Raw genomic sequence first — 16,017 nt, forward strand, 5'->3', positions numbered from 1 at the left:
ATTTCCATATGTAGTTCAAGTTCCAACTCCTTGAAGTGCAGGGTTACAAGCTGCAGCTGGATGCACATCTTGTAAGTGAGGGCATCAGGGACACTACAGGTCTCCCCATCTTCAATACCCCCTTTAATTTGTAATAACCAGCGTGTACATAAATCTTGCACTGTGCATTTTTTATAGAGAGGTATTCATTTTCACAGCTAGCAAATCACGGTCAATAGGAACTTTGATCTCCTCTGGGTTCAATCCAGTTCATCTGCACTCTCACACAACCTGTGTAGCAGGCCTGTAATGGGAATTGAAGGATTTTCTCACCAAAGTTTTGGCATATTGTCCATATGTGGTTTGCTTGCTAAGTTACGCTTTAAAAAGGCAGATTTCCAAATATCACTCCACTTCTTCCCACTTGCAAATTTTCCAGCAACTTTTGCAACACCAGAATACACACAAGTATCACCAGTTTCTGTATTCGACATAAATATTTCCCCTGAACCCTCCCCCCCAGTGACTGACACGGGTGAACTCAGTTTCTATATGCCCCTGAAGCCTCCCCCAATTTTCCCGCAACATTTGCATCGCCACAATTCTCCAGCAACATTTGCATCGCCACAATTCTCCAGCAACGTTTGCATCGCCACAATTCTCCAGCAACGTTTGCATCGCCACAATTCTCCAGCAACGTTTGCATCGCCACAATTCTCCAGCAACGTTTGCATTGCCACAATACACACATCAGACAGAGACTGACAGTGGTGAACTCATTGGCAATGAAGGGAAGGGCAGTAGTCTTTCTGTCTCACTGGAGTCTGGCACATTTGTGATGTGAAAGCTACTTGTTGCCCAAGCCAAAGGTGTTTGATATCATTACGTACCCAGAGAGAATGGGACAAAACATGTTCTCACAGGTAGAAAACTCCAGAGCAAGAGGAGGTAAAGGAAGCAGCACACAGAAAATACTGGAGGAGCTCAGCAGGCCAGGCAGCATCTACGGAAAAGAGTCCTAATGCTGAGTTCCTCCAGCACTTTGTGTGTGTTGCTTGGATTTCCAGCATCTGCAGGTTTTCTCTTGTTAGTGATTGGAGGTAGAACAAAGGTGATTTTCTCAACTGGTGATGTATAAGATTTTGTTCCCTTTCTCTGAGTTCCTAATCCTTGCATTTAGATAGCTGGAGCTCAGCTCTGTCTGAGAGATCCATCAGTTCCCATTCACTTAGCAGCCGGAAGCGCCCCGGGGCCCGTGTACGGATTGTGGTGCTGAGAGAGAGGGACAAGAGCAGGACAGCCCTGGGATTGTTGGCCACGGTCTCTGGATTTCACAGGAATTGTCCCGAAGTCGGTGTTTAAGTTAAAAACACAGAGAATCGCTCTTACCTGCACCCGACATTTTCAAGGCCTTCTGTGTACTGCGCGCATCGGGGACGTCCTCAGCCTGACGCCTGCGCATTTCATTGGCGCTTCAGCGCTGGCAAAATTCTTAACGCATGGCCCTATGGGTAATCACGGTGCAATTAACCATTTCTGCAAGCACCGGTTCAATGTCCATACCTCATTTTTTTTATTATCATGTGTATAGAAAAATTCTGCAGCTGTTTTAACGCAGAAAGCGGCTCCCATAAACAATATACTCAATATCAACGTGTATCTAATGCCAAAGTAAAATGCAGTTATAAAACACAGGAGATTCTGCAGTTGCTGGAAATACAGAGATGCACACACACAAAACACTCGAGGAACTCTGCAATTCAGAGAGGAACTAAGCAGCGGAGTACACAGGCTTGGCATGTGGAAGGGGCTCTCCCTAAACGATGTCTTTTTATTCCTCTCCACATTTGCTGCCTGAAATTAACCACCTTTTTTTCGGCCAACCAGTTTCCAAATGTTTCTGATTTTTCTTTTGTAGCCACATTTTGCTGGTCTGATTCCTGCTCCTCCTGGTAAACTCTAGACCCCATCTCTCTCTGGAGCCCCAAAGCCCTGATTCAGGCTGGCAACTCTTCGGTTGCTGTCTCTGCACCATCAAAGATTCACTCGCTAGTCTGCTATCAGACTTTAGAGGTGCATTGTGTTACGAGACCGCAGGTTCGCTTACTGTGAGTGTCGCTTTAAGAGCCTGAGTGAGTTGGGACTGTGATGTCAGAGGAGAGGGAGGGGGAGGGGGAGAGGGAGAGAGAGACACAAAACCACAGTGAGCTCATCATCTTATTCACCCTGGAGAAAATCATGCAGGTGTAAAAGATGATGAGAGGCATTGGTCGTGTGGATAGCTAGAGGCTTTTCCCCCAGGGCTGAAACAGCTAACATGAGGGGGAATAGGTTTAAGCTGCTTGATGTCAGAGCTAAGTTTTTTTAAGCAAAGAGTGGCGTGTGTGTGGAATGCACCGCCAGCGACAGCGGTAGAGGCGGATGCAATAGGGTCTTTTAAGAGACTCTCAGATAGTTACATGGAGCTTAGGAAAATAGGTGGCTGTGTGGCAGGGTAATTCTAAGCAGTTTCTAGAGTAAGGTACATGGTTGGCACAACAATGTGGGACAAAGCATCTGTAATGAGTTGTGCATTTATATGTTTCCATGAAATTCACGGGAAATCTCCTATCCCACGGGGTGGCGACTAGTTGCAACCTGTCATCTCAGGGAGAGTGAGAGGGGAACAACAGGGAGAGATTTTGTTATACAGATACCGAACAGAAACATGGGCAGGAACCAGATGGGCTGAGTGGCCTTTCTAGTGTACATTGTGAGTGTCTCTGGACAGTAAATACCTGAGACACGGGATTTGATACAGAACTGATTTATCTTTCACAGATCCACAATATTAAACATCAGTCTAGATTAAGCCTAACATCAGCAGAACAGACTCCTCCAATGCTCACTGACCAGAGTTCAGTCCTGGGTGCGATGAGCAGCCGCAAGAACTGCAGAATCTGATGGTAACAGTCCCTCATGAACCTGCAGTCACTATGATGGCTAAACTTTTAACACGGAGCTGATTTGAACTTCCTCCCTGATGTAGGAGCGCTCAGACCGAAGATGTAGGGGAGAAGGAAAAAAAAGAGATAATAAAGTTGTTTGCACCATTAGTGATAAACAGAGAGGACGAGGTGGAAAGTTTCTTGAATGCATCTGTTTTAATGCTTGGAGCATTGTAAGAAAGGTGGATGAGCTTAGAGTATGGATTGATAACTGGAAATATGATGTTGTATCTATTAGTGAAACATGGTTGCAGGAGGGGTGTGACTGGCAACTAAGTATTCCTGGATTTCGTTGCTTCTGGTGTGATAGAATCAGAAGGGCAAGAGGGGGAGGTATTGCAATGCTTGTCTGAGAAAATATTACAGCAGTGCTTTGACAGGATAGATTACAGGGCTCATTTAGGGAGCCTATTTGGCTGGAATTGAGGAATGGGAAAGGTATTATAAACCACCTAATTGGGAGCGAGAATTGGAAGAGCAAATTTGTAAGGAGATAGCAGATATTTGTAGTGAGCATAAGGTTGCGATTGTGGGAGATTTTAATTTTCCACACATAGAAACAAAGAACATAGGTGCAGGAGTAGGCCATTAGGCCCTTCGATCCTGCACTGTCATTCAGAATGATCATGCATCATCCAACTCAGAACCCTGTACCTGCTTTCTCTCTATACCCCTGATCCCTTTAGCCACAAGGGCCATATCTAACTCCCTCTTAAATATAGCCAATGAACTGGCCTCAACTGTTTCCTGTGGCAGAGAATTCCACAGATTCTCCACAGTCTGTGTGAAGAAGTTTTTCCTCATCTCGGTCCTAAAAGTCTTCCCCTTTATCCTTAAACTGTGACCCCTCGTTCTGGACTCGCCCAACATCAGAAACAATCTTCCTGCATCTAGCCTGTCCAATCCCTTTAGAATTTTACACGTTTCAAAAAGATCCCCCCTCAATCTTCTAAATTCCAGTGAGTATAAGCCTAGTCGACCCAGTCTTTCTTCATATGAAAGTCCTGCCACCCCAGGAATCAATCTGGTGATTGTACTCCCTCTGTGGCAAGAATGTCTTCCCTCAGATTAGGGAACCAAAACTGCATACAGTACTCCAGCTGTGGCCTCACCAGGGCCTTGTACAACAGCAGTAGAACCTCCCTGCTCCTGTACTCGAATCCTCTTGCTACGAATGCCAACAGACCATTTGCCTTTTTCACCGCCTGATGTACCTGCATGCCCACCTTCAATGACTGGTGTACAATGACACCCAGGTCTTGTTGCACCTCCGCTTTTCTTAATCAGTCATTCAGATAATAATCTGTTTTCCTGTTCTTGCAACCAAAGTAAATAACCACACATTTATCCACATGAAATTGCATCTGACATGAATTTGCCTACTCACCTAACCTATCCAAGTCACCCTGCATTCTCTTTGCATCCTCACAGCTAACACTGCCGCCCAGCTTCGTGTCATCCGCAAACTTGCTGCATTTAATTCCCTCGTCTAAATCATTAATATATATTGTAAACAACTGGGGTCCCAGCACTGAGCCTTGCAGTACCCCACTAGTGACTGCCTGCCATTATGAAAAGGTCCCGTATATTCCCACTCTTTGCTTCCTGTTTGCCAACCAATTCTCTATCCACATCAATAACATACCACCAATACTGTGTGCTTTAAGTTTGCACACTAATCTCCTGTGTGGGACCTTGTCAAAAGCCTTTTGAAAATCCAAATATACCAAATCCACTTTTTCTCCCCTATTCATTCTACTAGTTACATCCTCAAAAAATTCTATAAGATTCGCCAGACATGATTTTCCTTTCACAAATCCATGCTGACATTGTCCGATTATTTCACCTCTTTCCAAATGTGCTGTTATCACATCTTTCACAACCAACTCTAGCATTTTCCCCATCACTGATGTCAGGCTAACTGATCTATAATTCCCCGGATTCTCTCTCCCTCATTTTCAAAAAAAAGTGAGGTCACATTAGCCACCCTCCAATCCTCAGGAACTAATCCAGAATATAAGGAGTTTTGAAAAATTATCACTAATGCATCCACTATTTCTTGGGCTACTCTGGGATGCAGACCATCTGGCCCTGGGGATTTATCTGCCTTTAATCCCTTCAATTTACCTAACACCATTTCCCTACTAACATGTATTTCCCTCAGTTCCTCCATCTCACTAGACCCTCGGTCCTCTACTATTTCCGGAAGATTATTTATGTCCTCCTTAGTGAAGACAGAACGAAAGTAGTGATTGAATTGGTCTGCCATGTCCTTGTTCCATATGACCAATTCACCTGTTTCTAACTGTAAGGGACCTACATTTGTCTTAACCAATTTTTTTTCTTTTCACTTATCTATAAAAGCTTTTACAGTCAGTTTTTATGTTCCCTGCCAGCTTTCTCTCATAATCTTTCTTCCCTTTCCTAATTAATCCAATTGTCTTCCTCTGCTGGATTCTGAATTTCTCCCAGTCCTCAGGTGTGCCACTTTTTCTGGCTAATTTGTATGTTTCTTCTTTGGACTTGATACTATCCCTAATTTCCCCTGTCAGCCACGGGTGCACTACCTTCCCTGGTTTATTCTTTTGCAAAACTGGGATGAACACTTGTTGTAGTTCATCCATGCAATCTTTAAATGCTTGCCATTGCATATGAATGTTGAGGAACCAACTAGAGAGCAGGCCATTCTACATTGGGTATTGAGCAATGAGGAAGGGTTAGTTAGCAATCTTGTTGTGCGAGGCCCCTTGGGTAAGAGTGACCATAATATGGTGGAATTCTTCATTAAGATGGAGAGTGACATAGTTAATTCAGAAGCAAAGGCTCTAAACTTAAAGAAGGGTAACTTTGAAGGTATGAGACGTGAATTAGCTAAGATAGACTGGCAAATGATACAAAGGGTTGACAGTGGATATGCAATGGCAAGCATTTAAAGATTGCATGGATGAACTACAACAATTGATCATCACAGTTTGGCAAAAGAATAAACCAGGGAAGGTAGTGCACCCGTGGCTGACAAGGGAAATTAGGGATAGTATCAAGTCCAAAGAAGAAACATATAAATTAGCCAGAAAAAGCGGCATACCTGAGGACTGGGAGAAATTCAGAGACCAGCAGAGGAGGACAAAGGGCTTAATTAGGAAAGGGAAAAAAGATTATGAGAGAAAGCTGGCAGGGAACATAAAAACTGATTGTAAAAGCTTTTACAGATATGTGAAAAGAAAAAAGATTGGTCAAGACAAATGTAAGGACCTTTACAGTCAGAAACAGGTGAATTGATCATAGGGAACAAAGACATGGCACACCATTTGAATAACTACCTTGGTTCTGTCTTCACTAAGGAGGACATAAATAACCCTCCGGAAATAGTAAGGGACCAAGGGTCTAGTGAGATGGAGGAACTGAGGGAAATACATGTTAGAAGGGAAGTAGTGTTAAGTAAATTGAAGTGATTAAAGGCAGATAAATCCCCAGGGCCAGATGGTCTGCATCCCAGAGTAGCCCAAGAAATAGTGGATGCATTAGTGATAATATTTCAAAACTCCTTAGATTCTGGATTAGTTCCTGAGGATTGGAGGGTGGCTAATGTGACCCCACTTTTTAAAAAAGGAGGGAGAGAAAAACCAGGGAATTACAGACTGGTTAGTCTGATGTCGGTGGTGGGGAGAATGCTAGAGTCAGTTATCAAAGATGTGATAACAACACATTTGGAAAGAGGTGAAATCATCGGACAAAGTCAGCATGGAGTTGTGATAGGAAAGTAATGTGTGACGAATCTTATAGAATTTTTTGAGGATGTAACTAGTAGAGAGGATAGGGGAGAGCCAGTAGCTGTGGTATATTTCGATTTTCAAAAGGCTTTTGACAAGGTCCCACACAGGAGATTAGTGTGTAAACTTAAAGCACACGTTATTGGGGGTATGGTATTGATGTGGATAGAGAATTGGTTGGCAGACAGGAAGCAAAGAGTGGGAGTAAACGGGACCTTTTCAGAATGACAGGCAGTGACTTGTGGGGTACCGCAAGGCTCAGTGCTGGGACCCCAGTTCTTTACAATATATTCGAATGATTTAGATGAGTGAATTAAATGCAGCCTCTCCAAGTTTGTGGATTACACGAGGCTGGGCATTGGTGTCAGCTGTGAGGATGCTAAGAGGATGCAGGGTGACTTGGATAGGTTAGGTCAGTGGGCAAATTCATGGCAGATGCAATTTAATGTGGATAAATATGAGGTTATCCATTTTGGTTGCAAGAACGGGAAAACAGATTATTATCTGAACGGTGGCTGATTAGTAAAAGGGGAGGTGCAATGAGACCTGGGTGTCTTTGTACACCAGTCATTGAAGGGAGGCATGCAGGTACAGCAGGCGGTGAAAAAGTTGAAAGGTATGCTGGCATTCATAGCAAAAGGATTTGAGTACAGGAGCAGGGAGGTGCTACTACAGTTGTACAAGGCCTTGGTGAGACCTCACCTAGAGTATTGTGTGCAGGTTTGGTCCCCTAATCTGAGGAAAGACATTCTTGCCATAGAGGGAGTACAAAGAAGGTTCACCAGATTGATTCCTGGGATGGCAAGACTTTCATATGAAGAAAGACAGGATCGACTAGGCTTATACTCACTGGAATTTAGAAGATTGATGGAGGATCTTATTGAAACATATAAAATACTAAAGGGATTGGACAGGCTAGATGCAGGAAGATTGTTTCCGATGTTGGAGAAGTCCAGAACGAGGGGTCACAGTTTAAGGATAAAGGGGAAGACTTTTAGGACCGAGATGAGGAAAAACTTCTTCACACAGACTGTGGAGAATCTGTGGAATTCTCTGCCACAGGAAACAGTTGAGGCCAGTTCATTGGCTATATTTAAGAGGGAGTTAGATATGGCCCTTGTGGCTAAAGCGATTGGGGGTATGGACAGAAAGCAGTTACAGGGTTTTGAGTTGGATGATCAGCCATGATCATACTGAATGGCGGTGCAGGCTCGAACAGCCGAATGGCCTACTCCTGCACCTATTTTCTATGTTTCTATCCACTGTCAACCCTTTAAATATCATTTAAATATCAATCTTAGCCAATTCACGTCTACTTTCTTCAAAATTGCCCTTCTATAAGTTCAGAACATTTGGTTCTGAATTAACTATGTCACTCTCCATCTTACTGAAGAATTCCACCATATTATGGTCACTCTTAACCAAGGGGCCTCGTATGACAAGATTGCTAATTAACACTTCCTCATTGCTCAATACCCAGTCTAGAATGGCCTGCTCTCTAGTTGGTTCCTCGACATGTTGGTTCAGAAAACCATCCCGCACACATTCTAAGAAATCCTCTTCCTCAGCACCCTTACCAATTTGGTTCACCCAATCTATATGTAGAGTGAAGTCACCCATTATAACTGCTGTTCCTTTTTTGCACGCATTTCTAATTTCCTGTTTAATGCCATCCCCAACTTCACTACTACTGTTAGGTGGCCTGTACACAAATCCCACCAGCATTTTATGCCCCTTAGTGTTATGCAGCTCTACACATATCAATTCCACATCCTCCAGGCTAATGTCCTTCCTTTCTATTGTGTTAATCTGTTCACTAACCAGCAACGCTATCCCACCTCCTTTTCTTTCCTGTCTATCCCTCCTAAATACTGAATATCCCTGGATGTTGAGCTCCTATCCTTGGTCACCCTGGAGCCATGTCTCTGTGATTCCAACCATATCATATTCGTTAATAACTATCTGCACATTCAATTCATCCACCTTGTTACGAATGCTCCTCACATTGACACACAAAGCCTTCAGGCTTGTTTTTACAACACTCTTAGCCCTTATACAATTATGTTGAAAAGTGGCCCTTTTTGATTTTTGCCCTGGATTTGACTGCCTGCCACTTTTACTTTTCACCTTACTACTTTTTGCTTCTACTCTCATTTTGCACGCCTCTGTCTCTCTGCACTTGTTCCTATCCCCCTGCCACATTAGTTTAAATCCCCCGAACAGCAGTAGCAAACGCTCCCCCTAGGGTTAGGAGGAGGGACAGCCCTCAGTGAATCCTGTGTATGCTCCCTGGAAGCCTCAAGAAATGATAATGATCATGAATCTGGCCCCAGATAGAAAAGAAAAACAAGCACAGTTTGCTCAGTGTGTCCACAGTACTACACAAATGTTTAATGCAACTCCGCAAGATTTATTTGGTCTCTGCTGCATGATACTCTCAGCTGATGAAGGGCAGAAATGGAAGGCAGAATTGAAATACCAAACCTATCAGGAGTTACAGGTGGGAAACCATAACGAGAATGAACAGACAGACCAGATCATTCAAGCCTTGGAAAGGGCTCTCCAGCAATCTGTCAACATCACCAAAGTACCTAAATGCAAACATAAGGCTGGGGAATCTGGACCAGACTATTGAGAGCGATTTGTGGCCTGCTACGGCAGCTTCGCAGGAGACCAAGCAAATCTGTCCACCCAGTTCAATGCCCTACTGCTCCAATGCTTACCAACTAAGTTAGCCAACATGATTAAAACAAATAATATGGATTGGCCTGACAATGACCGAAATCGAATGCGATGAGCTTTGACATATCATTAGGACCCAACTTTCGAATCCCGATCAACCCCGAAGGGAACTAATATTAAAGGTGAATATGCTCAGCGGGAAGAAGGATGCGAGCGGGCTATATCTGAGGAACAGAAATGGGAACAAAAACTGGCCAAGTGACAGGTGGGGACAACAACCCGTTTAGAAATTGACAAGAAAATGCTTCCAACCATGAGTGCCAACCCTCAGGAAGAGCCCACTGTAATATTGCAAGTTGCTGGAACTCCAGTTCCGTTTATAATTGATATGAGGGCAACCACAACCACTCTCGATCAGGAAATAGTATCGGAAAAGGGATTCCAGCTATCAGACGCTACAATCACTCTGTCTGGGTTCAGAGGCACGGAACGTACGTATTCACGTACCCAGCCACTGCAGCTGGAATTCCAGGGGAACCAGTGTGAGGTTTCATTTACAGTCACCACCAGACAGGGGTGTAATCTCGTAGGGAGAGACTTGCTCTGTCTGTTGAAAGTCGAGATTCCATGCACGGACAAGGATATCATGCCAGAACTGCGAACAACTGACAGCTTCCTCAGTTTCTGACCACCCAATTGTGGGCACATTATCTGGACTCCAGTACATTTGAACCCCTTCTGCCAGCGGCCAGCTCTCATGTGACTCTGTGTTATGACCCTACGGGGTGCACACTGAGGACAGCTAATATTATGCACCCCTCGAGGAACAGAAATTCCCAGTCACGGTGATTGGAGAGGTTGAAGGAAGAGACGGCACTGCATTTCTGGCCGAAGTTCCAAATTTCATTTGGCGACAGACAGGACTGGTGGTTCCCAATACGACTGTCAGGGTTTGCCCTGGGTTCAAGCCAAAGAGCCTAGGGCTCCTTGCCCACACCTTGATGAAACAGGCATCCAGCACCGAGGGAGACTGGCAAGACTTGGGCAAGGGGCAGCTCCGATACTGGAAGAAATCTGAGGTGAAGACGGGACATCTGGTAAGACATTCTTTCAATAGTGAACGAACCCAAGATGTTGTACCCCATCTCTGGGCAATTTCAGTCCATGAAGTCAGACCTCCTGTCCGGATCACAGTGAAAGAAGGACAGACTCCCATCCATTCTGCAATGCCCCCTCTAGCTCATCCGGATCACTGTGAAAGAAGGACAGACTCTCCCATCCATTCTGCAATACCCCCTCTAGCCTGTCCGGATCACTGTGAAAGAAGGACAGACTCTCACATCCATTCTGCAATACACCCTCTAGCCCATCCGGATCACAGTGAAAGAAGGACAGACTCTCCCATCCATTCTGCAATACCCCCTCTAGCCCGTCCGGATCACTGTGAAAGAAGGACAGACTCTCCCATCCATTCTGCAATTCCCCCTCTGGCCCGTCCGGATCACTGTGAAAGAAGGACAGACTCTCCCATCCATTCTGCAATACCCCCTCTAGCCCGTCCGGATCACTATGAAAGAAGGACAGACTCTCCCATCCATTCTGCAATACCCCTCTAGCCTGTCTGGATCACAGTGAAAGAAGGGCAGACTCTCCCATCCATTCTGCAATACCCCCTCTAGCCTGAGGAAACTTTTTATGAGGATGGAAGCTCTTTTGTGGATCCAGCAGGGAAACGATGCGATAGTGACGGACAGTGAATTAATTGAACAGGCCTCTTTTGAAGCAGCTGTCTCCGCCCAGAAGGCTGAGCTGTTTGCTCTGACTCGTGCCTGTATCCCAGCAACAGACTAAAGTTGGAACGTTTAGACAAACTCCCGTTATGCATTTGGAATTGTACATGACTACGGGGCTCTCTGGGAACGTGGGGATTCCTGACCTCCTCTGGCCACCCCATAAGTAATGCCACCTTTGTAAACAACTTACTCACCGTTCTACAGCTACCTCGAGTTTTGTTCTTCTGAGGGGGCTGCCTCTGAGGAGGAGTGAAAACTGTGGTCCCAGATGGGGTGCCAGAAAGTCCCCGACCTGGGTTTTTGGATCACCCAGTGGGACAGGTCTGAGTTCCTACACAGTTTTTACCAATATTGGTCGATTATATACATAATTGTACACACCTGGGAAAGGAGGGAATGGTTGGTAACCTGTACCCGGCACACCGGGTACGACTTCCTTGACAGGTGGATCTTTCTCGTGTCTACAAGTTGATTTTATTGAATTGCCTAGAGGACATTGCTATAGATAGTGCTTAGTTATTATAGATGTTACTGACTGTTGCGAAGGTATTATTAAGGGAAATAATTCCCTGAGTTCAACAATGGCCCACACTTTATGGTGAAAGTAAATGAAGGAGTATGTAACAAACTAGCTATCAAGCAACAATTCCACTGTGTACACCACCCACGGGCCGCTGGCCAAGTGGAAAGAGCCAATGACACTCTGAAGAGTAAACTGGCCAGACTAACAGCGGAGACTGGACTCACTTGGTTGAAGGTCCGACCATTAGCCCGATTCCACATGACGGTTACCCCACAGAGGAAAACAGGGTTGTCACCAGCTTAAATCATTTCCGGATGGCCCATGAGGACACCCTGGGAACAAAGTCTCAGGATTAAAGGCAAGGTGAATAAGAATAAGGAACCTTGGTTCTTCAGGGATATTGGAACTCTGATAAAGAAGAGAGAGATGTATGGCATATATGAGAAACAGGGAGCAAAGAAGGTACTTGAGGAGTATAAAAAGTACAAAAAAATACTTAAGGAAGAAATCAGGAGGGCTGAAAGAAGACATGAGGTAGAGTTGGCATTCAAGGTGAAGGATAGTAAGAGCTTCTGCAGGTATATTAATAGCAAAAGGATAGTTAAGGGATAAAATTGGTCATCTTGAAGGTCAGAGTGGTCGACTATGCATGGAACCAAAAGAAATTGGGGAGATGTTAAATGGTTTTTTGTGTCTGAATTTACTAAGAAAACTGGCATGGAGTCAATGGAAATAAGGCAAACAAGTATTGAGGTCATGGAACCTATACAGATAGAAGAGGAGGAGGTGCTTGCTACCTTGAGGCAAGAGGATAAATCTCCAGGACCTGACAGGGTATTCCCTCGGACCCTGAAGGAGACTAGTGTTGAAATTGCTGGTACCCTGGCAGATATATTTAAATGTCGTTATCTACGGGTGAGGTGCCAGAGATTTGGAGGATAGCTCATGTTCTTCCGTTGTTTAAAGCAGGCTCTAAAAGTAATCCAGGAAATCATAGGCTGGTAAGTTTGATGTCGGTCATGGGTAAATTATTGAAAGGAGTACTAAGAAATCAGATCGACAATTATTTAGATTGACAGGGACATATTAGGGAGAGTCAACACGGCTTTGTGCATGGTAGGTCATGTTTATCAAATATATTAGAGATTTTCGAGGCGGTTACAAGGACAGTGGATGAAGGCAAGGCAGTGGATGTTGTCTACATGGACTTCAGTATGGCCTTTGACAAGGTCCCGCATGGGAGGTTAGTTAGGAAGATTCAGTCACTAGGTATACATGGTGAGGTAGTAAATTTGATTGGGAATTGAGAATGGGAGAAGTCAAAGAATGGTAGAGGAGGATTGCTACTTGAGTGGAGGCCTGTGACTAGTGGTGTGCCACAGGGATCAGTGCTGGGTCCATTGTTATTTGTCATCTATATCAATGATCTGGATAACAATTTGGTAAATAGGGTCAGCAAATATGTTGATGATACAAAGATTGGAGGTGTATGCACAGTGAAGAAGGTTTTCAAAGCTTGCAGAGAGATCTGGACCAGCTGGAAAAATGGCAGATGGAGTTTAATACAGACAAGTGTGAGGTATCACACTTTGGAAGGTCAAACCGAGGTAGAACATACAAGGTAAATGGCAGGGCACTGAGGAGTGCACTAGAACAGAGGGATCTAGGAATACTGATACAAAATTCCCAGAAGTGGCATCACATGTCGATAGGGCAGTCAAGAGAGCTTTTAGTACCATATAACCATATAACAATCACTGCACGGAAACAGGCCATCTCGGCCCTCCTAGTCCATGCCGAACTCTTAATCTCACCTAGTCCCACCTACCCGCACTTAGCCCATAACCCTCCACTCCATTCCTGTCCATATACCTACCCAATTTTACCATAAATGACACAACTGAACTGGCCTCTACTACATCTGCAGGAAGCTCATTCCACACAGCTATCACTCTCTGAGTAAAGAAATACCCCCTCGTGTTTCCCTTAAACTTCTGCCCCCTAACTCTCAAATCATGTCCTCTCGTTTGAATCTCCCCTACTCTCAATGGAAACAGCCTATTCACATCAACTCTATCTATCCCTCTCAAATTTTTAAATACCTCGATCAAATCCCCCTCAACCTTCTATGCTCCAATGAATAGAGACCTAACTTGTTCAACCTTTCTCTGTAACTTAACTGCTGAAACCCAGGTAACATCCTAGTAAATTGTCTCTGCACTCTCTCTAATTTATTGATATCTTTCCTATAATTCGGTGACCAGAACTACACACAATATTCTAAATTTGGCCTTACCAATGCCTTGTACAATTTTAACATTACATCCCGACTTCTGTACTCAATGCTTTGATTTATAAAGGCCAGCGTTCCAAAAGCCTTCTTCACCACCCTATCTACATGAGACTCCACCTTCAGGGAACTATGCACTGTTATTCCTAGATGTCTCTGTTCCTCTGCATTCCTCAATGCCCTACCATTTACCCTGTATGTTCTATTTGAATTATTCCTGCCAAAATGTAGAACCTCACACTTCTCAGCATTAAACTCCATCTGCCAACGTTCAGCCCATTCTTCTAACTGGCATAAGTCTCCCTGCAAGCTTTGAAAACCCACCTCATTATCCACAACACCTCCTACCTTAGTATCATCGGCATACGTACTAATCCAATTTACCACCCCATCATCCAGATCATTTATGTATATCACAAACAACATTGGGCCCAAAACATATCCCTGAGGCACCCCGCTAGTCACTGGCATCCATCCCGATAAACAATTATCCACCACTACTCTCTGGCATCTCCCATCTCGCCACTGTTGAATCCATTGGTCTTTATAAATCCAAGTATTGAGTATAAGAGTTGGAATGTTATGGTGAGGTCGTATAAGGTATTAGTGAGGCTGAATTTGCAGTATTGTATGCAGTTTTGGTCACCGAATTACAGGAAGCATATTAATAAGGTTGGAAGTGTGCAGAGAAGGTTTACAAGGATGTTGCCAGGACTTGAGAAACTGTGTTACAGAGAAAGGTTGAATAGGTAAGGATTTCATTCTTAGGAGTGTAGAAGAATGAGGGGAGACTTGATAGAGGTGTATAAAATTAGGATGGGTATAGAGAGAGTGAATGCAAGCAGGGTTTATCCACTGAGGCTAGGGGAGAAAAAAAAAACAGAGGACATGGGTTAAGGATGAAGGGCAAAAAGTTTAAAGGGAATATAAGGGGGGGCTTCTTCACAACTGGGTCTGACAGAGGCATAACTGGTCCTTCTGGGCATATTCAGTCTCACTCCCAACTATTTCCTACCTTCCTTTGTGCAGGTATGTAATGTCTAAAGGACCAGTGTTTGAGTAAATGAGACTCACCAAACTTTCTCCGGACTGAATCAATGGAATCTCCGAGTCATATGGGTCCTCTCCAGTCGGTGCTCTCAGTCCTCGGGCTGGTTCACTTGTTGCTGTTCCCTCGTCTTCAGTCGTGGTTTTTCTTCCACTAAATCTCTCACTGCAGGTCTACCTTAAACATGAAAGATAATGAAGCACGTTAACAATACAAAGGAGGACCAAACATTTCTGCTTAATGTTACTAGGAATAAAACTCACTGAAATTTAACCATTGAAGGCAAATATAATGATCTCAGTGAACAATCTTTTATTGTCCCTCACATGACACAGACGATATGGGATAAGAAGGAGCCATCATTCAGTCATGGTAAGACATATGACACAGGAACAGAATTAGGTGATTCAATCCATCTGGTCTGTCCACCATTCAACCAGGGCTGATTTTTATTCCAACACCATATTCCTGCCTTCCTCCTGTAACCCTGAAGCTACTCAGCAATCATCAATATATTAATCTGTCACAAATATACCCAAATGGCATCCTCAAACAAATTCACAAATTCCAAATATCAGACATCTTTTGGCCAAAATAATTTTCTCATCTCAGTTTTAAAGGGAAGCAAGTTTATTCTGAGACTGTGCTGTCAGATCACAGACTTTCTGTCTAATGGAAACATCCTCTCCATGTCCACTGTATCCAGGCTTTTCAGCATTCGGTAGGTTTATTAACCATACATCCCTCCACCACCCCCCGTTCCTCTGAACTCCATCGAGCACAGGTCCAGAACCATCAAATGCTCCTCACACATAAATCCGATCATTCCAGAGATTATTCTTGTAAGCCTTGTTAGCAACAACTGCACCGGACACATTTCCGGGAATAACAGTCAAATCGGTTCCAGGATAATTTACAAGGTCAAGTTGTGTTTCCTTTACTGTT

At 44.1% G+C, this 16,017-nt stretch overlaps 1 protein-coding gene and 1 pseudogene across 8 annotated transcripts in view; one reads left to right on the plus strand and one right to left on the minus strand.

The window, feature by feature from the left end:
• The window catches only part of LOC132388981 (zinc finger protein 850-like), a 69,917-nt pseudogene that overhangs the window by 42,477 nt on the left and 11,423 nt on the right, over positions 1-16,017 (plus strand).
• LOC132388978 (zinc finger protein 229-like) overlaps positions 1-16,017 on the minus strand; it is a 38,917-nt gene that overhangs the window by 18,589 nt on the left and 4,311 nt on the right. For 4 of the 8 annotated variants that reach the window (XR_009510384.1, XR_009510380.1, XR_009510382.1 and 1 more), the window contains exons 2-3: positions 15,099-15,249; positions 1,369-1,484 (exon numbers count right to left, since the gene is read on the minus strand). The gene's annotated coding sequence lies outside the window, so the exon portion shown is untranslated. Of the gene's footprint in view, positions 1-1,368; positions 1,485-15,098; positions 15,250-16,017 lie in introns of those variants that run through there. The other 4 variants (XR_009510387.1, XR_009510386.1, XR_009510385.1 and 1 more) reach the window with 2 other exon arrangements.

Source organism: Hypanus sabinus, unplaced genomic scaffold (genome assembly GCF_030144855.1).
Source record: "Hypanus sabinus isolate sHypSab1 unplaced genomic scaffold, sHypSab1.hap1 scaffold_447, whole genome shotgun sequence".
Lineage (NCBI taxonomy): Eukaryota > Metazoa > Chordata > Chondrichthyes > Myliobatiformes > Dasyatidae > Hypanus > Hypanus sabinus.